This window comes from Scyliorhinus canicula, unplaced genomic scaffold (genome assembly GCF_902713615.1).
Source record: "Scyliorhinus canicula unplaced genomic scaffold, sScyCan1.1, whole genome shotgun sequence".
In the NCBI taxonomy this organism is placed as follows: Eukaryota; Metazoa; Chordata; class Chondrichthyes; order Carcharhiniformes; family Scyliorhinidae; genus Scyliorhinus; species Scyliorhinus canicula.
Window position 1 is genome coordinate 145,551 of NW_024055891.1, and position 6,139 is coordinate 151,689.

At 46.0% G+C, this 6,139-nt stretch overlaps 2 non-coding genes across 2 annotated transcripts; one reads left to right on the forward strand and one right to left on the reverse strand.

Annotated features, from left to right (window-relative positions):
* Window positions 1-213: 213 nt before the first annotated feature.
* trnah-aug lies at window positions 214-286 on the reverse strand. Its single transcript has one exon. It is a non-coding gene; the product is annotated as a tRNA-His (tRNA).
* Window positions 287-2,297: 2,011 nt separating this feature from the next.
* Window positions 2,298-2,387, forward strand: trnap-cgg. The gene is given in 2 exon segments: window positions 2,298-2,333; window positions 2,352-2,387. It is a non-coding gene; the product is annotated as a tRNA-Pro (tRNA).
* The last annotated feature ends 3,752 nt before the right edge of the window (window positions 2,388-6,139 follow it).

Here is a 6,139-nt window from a genome sequence, read left to right on the forward strand (position 1 = left end):
CTCCTTCAGTTCCTCCCTCTCACTAACCCCGCCATTCCCAACATTTCTGCCATCTGATTTGTGTCAGTTTCTGTCTCTTTAGAATACACTGGAATTTGTCAAAAAGGCTACTAAAAGTAAATCTAATAATCTAAACGATCAACTGAATTGGGTTAAAGTTATTCAAAATGCATTTTTCATTGACTTTGCAAACTGATGTCGAAAAGTTTACCACGAGCCAGCCAGGAGTCGAACCTGGAATCTCCTAATTCATAATCAGGCGCGTTATCCATTGCGCCACTGGCCCACAGCGAGATCAAACTGTTACAAATTGGTTCAAAACGTCACACAGACTATTTATCCCAAAGTGGTTCACAACTCTGGGGGAAATTCTCTCAGGATCCCCCCCCCCCCCCCCCCCCCCCCCCTCCGGCGGATTGGATTGGAGTCGGGGTTGAATTTGGTGACAATGTAAAATACACCAATGCTGTTCCCAGCCTGGGAGGTCATCCCCGAAAAACAGAAAGAATGAGCTGCCAGTTGTGGGATCGTGTCCAGTATCTGTTTGTGGGGAAATGCAGTTGGTGAATGGCCAGGCTGGAGTAACACTTACCAGGACATAAAACAACAAGTGAATGAATTTAAGTTTGGAAATTCCCAGCTCCTTACTGTCTGCAGGTATTTCCCGCTCTGAGTTGCACAACGAACAACGAACCACACCGATAAAACTAACTTTTATTTCCTGCCCGTTCAACTGGTGTCGGTGCCAGTGATGTTTATGGACAAACTGCAGGCTCTGTTTCCCCTGCTGCATTTATTCCCCTGGAACTAATACTCTCATTTTTTGTTTCCATCAAATGTCCGAACGCTGTAAAGTTCCGATCATGTCCACCAGAGGGCGACATGACCACATGTTTCCTCCTTATCAAATACCCGCCATAATATTCACCTTAAGGTGCTGTCTCAGTCAATGGCTCCTCTCTGCTTTCAAACATAGGAGCAGGTGAAATAGAAGCAGAAGTTGGCCATTCGGCCCCTTCAGGCTGTTCTACTATTCAATAAGATGGGGAGATGACGCCGTTGGACTGGGGTGGGCACAGTAAGAAGTCTTCCAACACCAGTTTAAAGTCCAACAGGTTTGTTTCAAACACGAGCTTTCTCAGGTGTGTAAAGAGGTGGGTTGTACCACCAGATATATAGACAACAGTCAATGATACAAAGACTGGCATTCATTGTATCACCTTGCATCACTGACTGTCGATATATGTGGTTATGGAACCCACCTCTTCATTCACCCGATGAAGGAGCAGTGCTCCAAAAGCTAGTAATTGGAAACAAACCTATTGGACTTTAACCTGGTGTTGAAAGACTTCTTACTGTTCAATAAGCTGGCTGCTCTGTTTGTGTTTCGAATTCCACATTCCCATCATGCAAACAGACGACATTTGATTCTGTGATACTAACTGGATTGTTTTATAGCATGATACACACACGGTAGCACATACAAACAGATGCGATAGAAGCAGAAGTCGGCCATTCGGTCCCTTCAGCCTGTTCTGCTATTCACTGAGACCATGGCTGGTCTGTTTGTGTTTCGAATTCCACATTGCCATCAGGCAAACATACGAAATAAACTTCTGTGAAACTGAATATTCTGTTTTCTGGAATGATACAGCACATGTGCAGAGTTCGAAAGATGCTCAACAGACACTCGAGGAACAGCAGCGCATCTTTCCACTGTGCTCAATACAGCTTTCACACTCAGTGTGTGTTCAGCAGTTTCACACTGTAAATGCTGCACCCATTTTGTGTGTCCTTACATCTCAGATTTGGGTTTCAATCTTGTTTCCACTTGTTCTTTGTGTCCGGGCGGTAGTTGTTGATCAATATGCCATCGATAGCTCCTCCAGACATATCTTTTGTTTCATTGTTTCTTCCATTGCGCTAACAGAGAGCTGGCACAGACACAGCGGCCCGAACGGCCTCATTCTGTGCTGTCATTATTCTCTGATTTGATGCTAACCTCACCCTGTGGCCCAGGGAAGCCAAGGCCATTTAATCTCTCCTGACTTGCCCCTTATCAGAGCGCTTTCCCGTTGCTCTGTTTCCTCCATCCGGGATTTCACTTGCTTCTAATTTTCTATATTTCTAGCCTTTCCCGGTTTCAATGGAAGGTCAAGGAGGTGAAAGATGAATTTTGTTTCCATGTCCACAAATGCTGCCTGACTGCCTGAGTTTACCCGGCATTTTCTGCAGATGTGTGAGTGGCTGTGGATGGCGATAAAAGCATATTTTGCTTCAATCAGCACCGTCTAACCGGCTCGTTGGTCTAGGGGTAAGATTCTCGCTTCGGGGTTTATGCTGCATGGAAATGTGAGAGGTCCCGGGTTCAAATCCCGGACGAGCCCTTTGATGTTGTTTCTTATTGGCCAGCAGCACGTTTTGTTCATTTCTTTCCGGTGCAGACAGCAGGATCGGTTCACGTTGGGTTTGGTTTGAGAAGCTGAGGTCACACTGCAGAGAATCAATACGTTCCCGAGAAAATCGAGACATTTTCAAAAAGCTTGACTGGGTGAGTGGACATTCACTTATCTCTATTCACTAATCCAGGTGACTCCATGATGGTGGATTCAGGCAGCTGTGTGTCTGTTTCATTCTATTCATTCGAGGATGTGAACATCACTGGGGAGGCCAGGATTTATTGCCCAGAACTCTTTGCCCTTGAGAAGGTGGTGGTGAGCTGCTTCCTGAACCGCTGCAGTCTATTGGTGTAGGTACATCTACAGTGCTGTTAGGGAGGGAGTTCCAGGATTATGTCCCAATGACAGTGAAGGCACAGCCGATATATTTCCAAGTAATAATAATCTTAATTATTGTCACAAGTAGTCTTACATTAACAATGCAATTAAGTTACTGTGAAAATGGTCAGGATGGGGAGTTGTTGGAAGGAAACTTTCAGGGTGTCGGGGTCTTGGGTTTGAAAGGTTCTGTCTGAGATGACTTTGGTGAGTTCCTGCACCCATCCAGGCAAGTGGAGAGTATCCCATCACACTCCCGACATGTGCCTTGTAGACGGTGGTCAGGTTTTGTGGGGTTAGGAGGTGAGTTACTCGCTGCAGGATTCCCAGCCTCTGACCTGCATTTGGCGCCATTGAACGAACTGTTGATATTTGTGCCGAGTCAAAATAGGAGCATCTGTGATCCTGCTCAGTGTGCCGGCAATTTTCAGCTAATCCTGAATGCATTTTGAGGTACATGTCAGAGCGAATGACACATGCTTGAAAGTTATTATATTCAGGTAATATTGGACAGTGAATTCACTGGGGGAGTGGCTGGTGGGGGAATAGTGTAACTGGCTCTGGACCAGGTAATATTGGACAGTGGATTCACTGGGGGAGTGGCTGGTGGGTGAATAGTGTAACTGGCTCTGGACCAGGTAATATTGGATAGTGGATTCACTGGGGGAGTGGCTGGTGGGTGAATAGTGTAACTGGCTCTGGACCAGGTAATATTGGACAGTGGATTCACTGGGGGAGTGGCTGGTGGGTGAATAGTGTAACTGGCTCTGGACCAGGTAATATTGGACAGTGGATTCACTGGGGGAGTGGCTGGTGGGTGAATAGTGTAACTGGCTCTGGACCAGGTAATATTGGACAGTGGATTCACTGGGGGAGCGGCTGGTGGGTGAATAGTGTAACTGGCTCTGGACCAGGTAATATTGGACAGTGGATTCACTGGGGGAGTGGCTGGTGGGTGAATAGTGTAACTGTCTCTGGACCAGGTAATATTGGACAGTGGATTCACTGGGGGAGTGGCTGGTGGGTGAATAGTGTAACTGGCTCTGGACCAGGTAATATTGGACAGTGGATTCACTGGGGGAGTGGCTGGTGGGTGAATAGTGTAACTGGCTCTGGACCAGGTAATATTGGACAGTGGATTCACTGGGGGAGTGGCTGGTGGGTGAATAGTGTAACTGGCTCTGGACCAGGTAATATTGGACAGTGGATTCACTGGGGGAGTGGCTGGTGGGTGAATAGTGTAACTGGCTCTGGACCAGGTAATATTGGACAGTGGATTCACTGGGGGAGTGGCTGGTGGGTGAATAGTGTAACTGGCTCTGGACCAGGTAATATTGGACAGTGGATTCACTGGGGGAATGGCTGGTGGGTGAATAGTGTAACTGGCTCTGGACCAGGTAATATTGGACAGTGGATTCACTGGGGGAGTGGCTGGTGGGTGAATAGTGTAACTGGCTCTGGATCAGTAAAGCAGAGAACCAGGCTGAAGCTCTGGGCACCGGGGTTCCACACGGCAGATTCACTCAGCGACCCAATTCAAGGGCAATTCAGGGTGGGTGTAAATGGATAAAGAAAATGTCAATCATGTAACTTTTCCACACACGGAAACCAATGGGGTTTGGCAATGTTTCTATGCGGGTTTAAACCGAGAGCCTTAATGTGTGTAAAGAAAACATGATAATCCCTACACCACAGAAACAGGGAACATCGCTTAGCGCACTGACCGAGAATAGTAAACTGTGCGTCCTTGTTGCACTGAAGACCCTTCTATTGTCAGAGTGCTATCCAACTGAAAACTTAGACAATTGGCGGAGAAATCGATCTGATATTAGAATCATAAAATGTCAGCACATTAGAAAAGCATTCAGAATTAACATGTGTGAACTCTGACTGCGATTCCTGCCATTCTCCATCACAGAGTATTTTGCAGGGTATCAGTTGAAATTTTGCGGGTGTATGGTAATGCATTCGCTTAACTATTGAACAACAAATAGCAAGGATACAACTCAGCTGCAAATTAGACGAGTGAGGTCAATAATGTTTCGAATAAGTGAAATTCCCCCCACCATTGCCCCCCCCCCCCCCCCAGCTGAGCAATCTGCTCCCTGTTCCTCCTGACCTTTGCCTCCCTGCTTACCTTTGTTCTGCCATTAACACATTCTCATCTCTTAATGCGCCATCAGCACCTTTCTTAGCCTTGATCACCGCCTTTTTCATTCCCTTTGTCTTTCCTTCCAAGGCATCTTAGTCATCCTCCACCTATCGCTGGCCCCCTATCCAGCCCCAATGTTCCCCTCCCCCTCCCCACAGTATAAATCTGACCCGATTTCCAGTTCTCCAGCTTAGATAAAGAGTCACCCAGACTCGGAACGGCAGCTGCCATCTCTCTCCACAGAGGCTGCCAGACCTGCTGAGAGGGTCCAGTATTTGTGTTTCTGATTCAGATTCCAGCATCCACAGTAAGTTGCTTTTATTGTACATTTAGACATGTTTGAAATGGTGATTAAATTTGTTCATCTGCATCTGTAAACCCATTAAATTCAGTTGTACATGAACAAACTGCTACTATGTGAACTGTGTTAAAATGGGAACATCTGTTTCCTGCTCATTGCGTCCTGAACATCCCGGTAATATTCAGTTTCAAAATTAGTTTGTGCAAACTTTCCTCACACTAAATGAGACAGATGTCTCAAATTTTAAAGATAAATCTAGGAATACCGAATTTAGAGTACCCAATTCATTTTTTCCAATTAAGGGGCAATTTAGCATGGCCAATCCACCTAATCTGCACATTTTTGGGTAGTGGGAGCGAAACCCATGCAAACACGCGGAGAATGTGCAAACTCCACACGGACAGTGACCCAGAGCTGGGATTGAACCCCAGCAGATGGCTCAATATTTTTTTTTTTATAAATGTTTTTTATTGAGTTTTCATAGTTTATATATGACAAATTACAAATTATTAGAGAAAAAAAAAGAAAACACAAAAATTTAGCATGAATATTTACAGGTAAGCATCTTCATAACAACAATTGTGGCCGCCCCCTTTAGCCAGCATACATATTTTACATTCCCCAATATGGCCGAGGCACATGTTTATAGGCATTTATTTATAGTTTGGTTTTGGGCCATGGCTTGCCAGCAAACCCCCATAACGAGCCCGTAACCCCCCCCGGCTACCCTCCCCCGATTCCCGTCCATTTTCCCCTGATTCTTGGCCACCCGACTATTCTTCCTCTTGTACGTTGGCCACAAACAGGTCCCGGAACAGTTGTATGAATGGCTCCCACGTTCTGTGGAAGCCGTCGTCCGACCCTCGGATGGCGAATTTGATTTTCTCCATTTGGAGAGATTCCGAGAGG